The sequence below is a fragment of the Ambystoma mexicanum genome, chromosome 13 (genome assembly GCF_040938575.1).
Source record: "Ambystoma mexicanum isolate Mex_15411 chromosome 13, UKY_AmexF1_1, whole genome shotgun sequence".
Taxonomy (NCBI): Eukaryota; Metazoa; Chordata; class Amphibia; order Caudata; family Ambystomatidae; genus Ambystoma; species Ambystoma mexicanum.
The window spans coordinates 228,413,499-228,421,196 of record NC_090938.1 but is presented as its reverse complement, the minus strand read 5'-3'; positions in this window follow the sequence as shown (position 1 = coordinate 228,421,196).

The window sequence follows — 7,698 nt, the reverse complement described above, 5'->3', positions numbered from 1 at the left end:
GATCAGTCGGTTTACGAAATGTGTTGCAGATTAATCTGCCCTGATTGTGTCCAATCGTCAGGTCCGAAAAATTGATCCTGGTATGACGGTGTTCCATTGTAAATTGTATGTCTGTGCTGCAGGTGTTCAGTCAGACAAAAAAGTTTTGTAATGTGTCCTCTGTTCCTTCCCATAAGCAAATAACGTCATCATTGTATCGGCGCCATTGTTTGATATTGTCTTTCCAAAGGTTGATCGTATTGTAAATAAAATTCTTTTCAAATTTGGCCATAAATAAGATAGCCAAACTTGGGGCAAATGCCACCCCCATAGCTGTCCCCTTAATTTGCAGGTAAAACTGTTCGTCAAATTCAAAAAAATTCTTACAGAGGGCAAGTGTCATTAGTTCAATGATAAATTCGGGTGGAGCCTTAGGGCCTCATTACACGGAAGGCGGTGATCCAGGGTGCTATTAGCACCCTGGACCATGCCGGTAAATTACTGGCACCGCCTTGGCGGAAAGGGGATTTACCGCCCCATTCCAAGGTTGGGGGGGCGGTAAATCCCCCTTCCGCCATTGCCCTTCCCCATTCCCATTTCTGCCCCATAGGGCTCTATGGGAATGGGGAAGGTGCTAATTACGGCACCGCAATTTTGCGGTGCCGTAATTAGCTCCGAGGTCCCTTAGCGGGTTGGTTTTTAACGCCTGCAAAAAGCAGGCGTTAAAGCACCAACCCGCTAAGGGACCTCGTAGTAAGGCGGTAATGGTTAACGGTCACCGTTACCATTAACGGTGGCCGTTAACCATTACCGCCTTCCGTGTAATGAGGCCCTTAGTCTCTCTATTAGTTTCAACAAGATATTCGTATACGCAATCAATCGCGGCTTGTTGAGGAATGCTGGTATATAACGACTTGATGTCAAAAGTCACTAACAGATGTTTTTGAGGGTCAAATTCTAAGTTTTCGAACATCTGAATTGTATGCATCGTGTTTCTAATGTAAGATTCTGTGGTGATGCTGATAGGTTTGAGGAAATAGTCCACAAACTTGCATAGTGGCTCTAGAATGGACCCGCATCCTGACACAATGGGTCTACCGGAGGATTGGTGGAATTTTTGTGGATCTTGGGTAGTGCGTATAGGCAGGGAGTTCTGCCTCCTGTAGTGATCAGAAAGTCAGATTCCTTCTCCGTAATCCAATGGATTTCCCCTATACCTGCTAAATGCACATGGGGTTCTCAGTTGTTTGGCCTTCTGTTTCACCTACTAAATGCACATGGTCTTCTCTGTGCTTTGATCTTCTTCTAAATCTACTAAAATCATGCATGATTCTCTCAGTTATTTCTCTTTCCCTTCCACATGCACTTGGGGCTCCCTCAGTGCATAGGTCTTCTCCTCCGTCCAGTAAATGCACATGGGGTTCTCAGTGTTTTTATATTATGCTTCAAATACCAAATGTATATGGAATTCTCTCTTAGTACTTTGCCTTTCTCTGCCTACTAAATGTGCACATGTTCTCAGTGATTTGCCCATGTCTGCTTACTTAATACATGCAGAGTTGTCTCAGAGCTTTGCCTTTTCTCTGACTACTAAATGCAAGTAGAGTTCTTGCGCACAGGTTCTCAGTGATTTGCCCATGTCTGCTTACTTAATACATGCAGAGTTGACTCAGAGCTTTGCCTTTTCTCTGACTACTAAATGCAAGTAGAGTTCTCTCAGTGCTTTGGCCTTTTACTGCAACTACTAAATACACATGAGTTATCTCAATTCTTTGTCCTTCTCCTTCACCTACTAAATGCATTGGGGCTATCTCAGTGTTTTGCCTTTTACTCACTAAATGCACATGTTTCTCAATGATTTGGCCTTCTGCTCCCCTACTAAATGCATCAAAGGTTCTCTCAGTGCTCTGGTCATCTCCCCATCTACTAAATGCACATGGGGGTTTCTCAATGCTTTGGCCTTCTATGCTTACTGAATGCTTGTTCTTTTATTTTGTTGATCTCAGCCTACCAAATGCAGTGTCGTATCTTCTCTTCCACCTCATATATGCATGTATATTGCTCTTTTGTGTCTACAAAATGCACATGGGGTTTTCAATGGTTTGGCCATTCACTTTGCCTACTAAATTCACGTGCGGGACTCTCAGCACTTTAGTCTTCTCCTCCACCCTTTTGAGTTTCCATGGGATTATCTTAGTGATTTTGCTTTCTCCTCCAAATACCTATTGCTTGTGTTTCTCTCTCAGTGATTTGGCATTCTCTGCCTGATAATTGTGCATGTGGTTTTCTAAGTGCATTGCACTTCCCTGCATACTAAATTAATCTGTAGTGCTCAGCATTATGGTCTCCTCCTTCAGCTACTGAATGCACATAGAGTTCTCAGTGCTTGAACATTTTTCTCTGCTTAATGGATGCCTTTTTCTGTGTTCTAAGTAAAAATGGAGTGCTGAGTGTTTTGCCCTTCTCTGCCTCTAAATTCATTTGGAGTTTTCTCGGTGGTTGTCCTCCTCCTCCCTTTGCAAAATACATATGTGGCTCTCTTAGTGCTTCAGCTTTCTCTGTTTACTAAATGTATGTGGGGTTCTCTCAGTAGACTGCCCTTTTCCTTCGGCTAAATGCACATGTCATTCTCTGTGCTTTGACCTTTGTCTCTGCCTACTAAATGCATTTGGTGTTCCCTCACTGGTTTGGATTCTGATGTACCTCCTAAATGTAGGCAGATTTCTCTCAGTATTTTGGCCTTCTTCTACACCTGCTAAATGGGCGTGGGATTTCTTGGTGCTTGGCCTTTCTCTGCCTACTAACTATATATTGGGTTTGCATTGCTTTGCCCTTTTCCCTTTTCCACCAAATAAATGAATGCAGATTTCTCGTGCTGAACTGCCTTTAATCTTTCCTACTAAATAGACCTGATTTTCTCTTTGTGTTTGCTTTTTATTTTGCCTCCTAAATTCACACGAGGTTCTCAGTGCTTTGTCCTTCTCTGCCTATTGAATGCATGTTGGGTTCTTCCCATGCTTTGCCCACCTCCACCTTCTAAATCCGTGTGGAGTTTCTCAGCTCTTTGGCCTTCTTCTCCACCAGCTAAATGTGCCTAGGGTTCTCTTTGTCCTTTGCCCCTCTCCATTAAATACACTTCGGGCCTGATTCATGGAAGTGTTTTATAATGGTGCAATCCCATAGGCCCTTAGAGTTATCACTGGTTTTGCCTTTCTGTTTCACCCACTAAATTCATGTGGGGTTCTATCAGAACTGTAAGCACTGACCTGGTCGTCGGTATCAAGCTACCGAAGTCTGCAATGACAGCCCAGAGGTTCCTCGAGACTCTGATTGATACAGAAGTCTGGAGAACCTCTGGGATGCCGGCAAGGGAAAAACCCTTGTGGGGGATAAAAAACCCTTAAAGAGCAGCTGCTTTCCAGTAGCTGCAGACTTCAAACAAAGAGGAAGAAGGCAGGCTTCCAAAGGAGATGCAAGGAGGATGGAATCGCAAGAAGATGCAGCCGGATACTTTCAGGAAGCAGATGGAGGAGGATTAGCAGAACGCCCGGCAACAGAACCGGAAAGAGAGAGAAACTAAAGAGGGGAAACTGGAGAATACTAAGCGGGAAGGAGAAGGGAGAACACGAGTCTGAGAGAGAGTGTAGTGGCCAGACTCTGAATCCAGGGGACGAGAGGGGGAGTATAGGGAGCTGAGAGTGAGCGGAGCGGCACGGGCTCTGAATCCAAGGAAAGGGAAACAAACCAGAAAAACACAATCACAGAGAGTCAATGCTTACCAAGACAAGAAGCAACGCATTCGCTTAACGTTCCATAGCTCCTTATGAGCCGGGACTGCATCTGCTTCTGATGCCTCTGTCGGTGTTGGCCGACCACCATCTTGCGAGAGAACACGACCGTGCTCTGCAATTCCGACTGAAGAGACAGTATGCTGTCATCTCGGGGGGGAGTAAAGTATAACACGAATGGTGCTTTTTTCAACGATGCCACAAAGACCAGTTATTATAGGGGCATTTCCTGACAGGTTCTCTCAGTGCTTTGGCTTTCTCCATGACATACTAAATACAAATTGTGCTTTCTCAGTGATTTGGCCTCCTCTTATTAAATGCCTTTAGGATTCTCTCAGTGCATTGCCTTTCAACGTCCACTAGATGCACATGATATTCTCAGTGTTTGGACCTTCCACTTTGCCTGCTAAATGCATCTGGGGTTCTCTCCCTGTTTTGGGTTCCTCCTCTGCCACCTAAAGGCATGTGGGGTTCTCTCGGTGCTTTGGCCTTCTCCTCCACCTTCTAAATGCATGTGTTCTCTCAGAATGTTGAACATCACCTACAAAATGCATTTGGGGTTCCCAGTGGTTTGGCTTCTGGTCCACCCACTAAATGGACATAGGGTACTCCCAGTGCTTAAGCCTTTCTCTGCCTACTAAATGTATATGGGTTCTCAGTGCTTTACCCCACAGCACAAACTAAATGCATGCAGAGTTTTCTCAGTGCTTTGCCTTTTCCATTGCCTACTAAATTAATGTGGGGTTCTCTTAATTGCATTGTTTTTTTCAGACTACACATATACACACAGAGTTCTCAGTGCATTGCCCTTTTCTACCTAATTAATCCATGTGTGGTTCACGACATGCTTTGCCCATGTCTGACTACTAAATTCATGTGGAATTGTCTCAGTGCTTTGGCCTCCTTCTCCGCCAACCAAATGAAGATGGGGTTCCCTTCACTGCTTTGGCCTTCTTCTTCACCTACTCTATATACCCATGGATTGTCAGTGCTTTGGCTTTCTCTTCTGCCTAGTAAATGCACATGGGCCTCCCTTGGTGCTTTGCATTTCTCTGCTTGGTAAATGTATGTGTTGTTCTATCAGTAGATACCCGTTCTCTGTCTACTGAATACACATGCTTTTCTCAGTGCTTTGAAATTCTCCACTACCTGCTAAATGTGTGCGAGGTTCCCTCACTCTTTCACTGCTTTGGCCTTCTCATCTGCTTTAAAAATGCATGTGGGGTTCTCTTAGTATATTGACCTTCTTCTCCACCTACTAAATGTAGGTGATGTTCTCTCACTGCTTTGCAATTTGTCTAATAAATTGTGATGAATCCAATGGACCCATCACTGTTTTCCTGGTGGTGACCTCCTCCCATGTGGCTTTGGGATGGCAGCCACTACCTGATCCTGACGCTGGGGGTGTTTACATGAGGCAGGATCACATAAGAGGTACAACCTCTGGGGAATTGGCAGTGTCCACGGATGAGACATGGTATCCCTCTTTCCCCAAACAAGATGAATCTCTCATACACAACATCTTAATGGCCTATTGTGGTTCCTTCGCTGCTTTGCTGAAGGAGAGTACTAACTTTTTCTCAAACAAATCTCCAAAACAGTTCTCATACATTGACTTGCCCTCGGAACATGTTGAAACCATTCATACAATGTTTTTGTGCAAGTTGATAATAAGAAACTATCATTACCAGAACCCCCTTAACACAGCAACGAAGAAGAGGAATGTAGATCAGAGGAAGCCCCGAGGCCAAGCGACGCTCTACTTTTTGTGAGCATACACCTGTGCCCAGGAGGTTTAAAAGAAGATCACAAGAAAAATGTTTACACTGCTGGTGGAAGCAGGTTGCAGCTCTTCGAGAGATTGGAGAAATGAAAGAAGCACGTGGGAGCCAATCGGCTCATGCAGTGAGCGGGAAGACGCGGAGAAGCTTTCACGCAGTAATGCCAGAAGCAAGAACAGTGGTCAAAAAACGCAAGGAGAAAACATACCAGGAAACCTTGAGAAGAAGAGAAGCCCAGCCAGCGCCACGAGAGATGTGGAAACGGAAAGCCGAACAGCGCGAAGCAGGGAGAATCCAGCAACTGACCCCGGAGAGCTGCAGGAAGAGCAGGAGACGTTACTGGTGAGCCCACATTAGGATACAGGGAGCACTGAGGTGCATTGGCAAACATGCTGTATGTTAAACATTGAACAATGTAAGTAGGATAAAGGGAGGAAATCATTTTCTGATACTGAAAGTACAAGGCTAAAGGTATTCTTGCCTCAAGAGAGCGTCTTTAATGGACAATTTACATTAACCCTCAATGCAAAGGTGGTGAATGCTGATAAAGAGAGGAAATCATTTCTTGGTATTGAAAATAAGAAATTGAAAGTACAGTTACCTCAGAAAGGAATCTTTACTGGACAATGCACGCTAACCAACAATGTTAAGGGGGTGACTGATTGGAAGTGTGAGAAAAACACTAATAAGAAAACAAACTATGAAACAAAGAAAGTGAATGTGATTAACTATCATAGGTGGAGTCACAAAAGCAGACAATAAGAAGCAGTCCTGGCAGGAGAGTATACCAGGCAGTTGCAAGTGTGTGGAACAAGAAACGCGGGCCGAAGAGCATACCAGTCTGTTGCAAGTGTGTTAAACAAGAAGCCATGCAGGATAGTATACCAGGCAGTTGCAAGTGTATGAAACCAGCAGCCCTGCCCGGAATGTATACCAGGCAATCTCAAGTGTATGAAACTAGAGAAACACAGAAACCCCTGTTAGAAGAGTATTCCAGGTATCCTGACAATATATAAGCGTGAGATAAACGCTGTAGTGTCTTTGATATTGAACAGGATGAAAAGGCAAGAGTTATCATTGTCACAAAATTGTGAAGAAGAATCCTGGGGATGGGTGACACCATCTGGATCAAGGAAATGTATCCATAAGCTTTATCTGGAGGTGTTTATTTCTTTTTGGAACACTTTTGAAACACTGAAGGCCAAAGCCCTTACCCTTTTCACCTTAAGATTTATTTCATTGGAATGTGAGGATCAGAATAGTATTTTGGAAACTGGACGGTTTTGTTTCAGACATTCTGACACAGAAAATCCTTTGTTTTGGATTTAGGTAGGGAAATACCTTTATCACAGGGACAGTGAGGCCTTTTTTCCAACCCCTTTACTTTCATTAATAAACGACTTTTAGCCCAAACCATATATATGTGTCTGAGTTTCATTCCTAATCCTTCACAAAATGCAGGGTGGGGATCCCAGTGCTTTGGCCTTCACCTCCACCTACTAAATGGACACCGGCTTCTCTTAGTGCTTGGTTTTATTCTGCCTAAAACATTTATATGGGTTCTCAGTGCTTGGCCGTCCTCTCTCTACTAAATGCCTGCAGGGTTTTCTCAGTGCTTTGGCCTTGTTCATTGCCTTTTAAATGGATATGTTGATCCCTCAGTGCTTTGCATTTTCCTGCCTACAAAATGCACATTGAGTTTTCAGGGTTTTGCCCTTCTTTGCTGACCAGATATATTTTGGGATCTCTCTGTGCTTTTCCCTTTTTTCCTTGTCCGCCTACGAAATGCATATGGAGTTTTCTCAGTGCTTTTGGCTTCTCTCCACCTACTAAAAGCACATGAGATTCCATAAGTGCTTTGGCCTTCCTATCCACCTGCTAAATGCACTTAGGATTCATAGTGCTTTGGACTCCTGAATCCCCTAATAAATGCATGTGTGATTCTCTCAGTTCTTTGGCCTTCTCTGCTTATCAGATTCATGTGGGATTCTCTCAAAGTGTCCACCTTATCTGCCTACCAAATGCACATGGTGTTCTCATTGCATTAGTCTTCTCCTTTGCCTCCAAAGTGCACATGGTATTTTCAGTCTTTTCACCTTTTTCTCTGATACATGGATGTGGGTTCACTGGGTGTGTTTTATACCTACAAA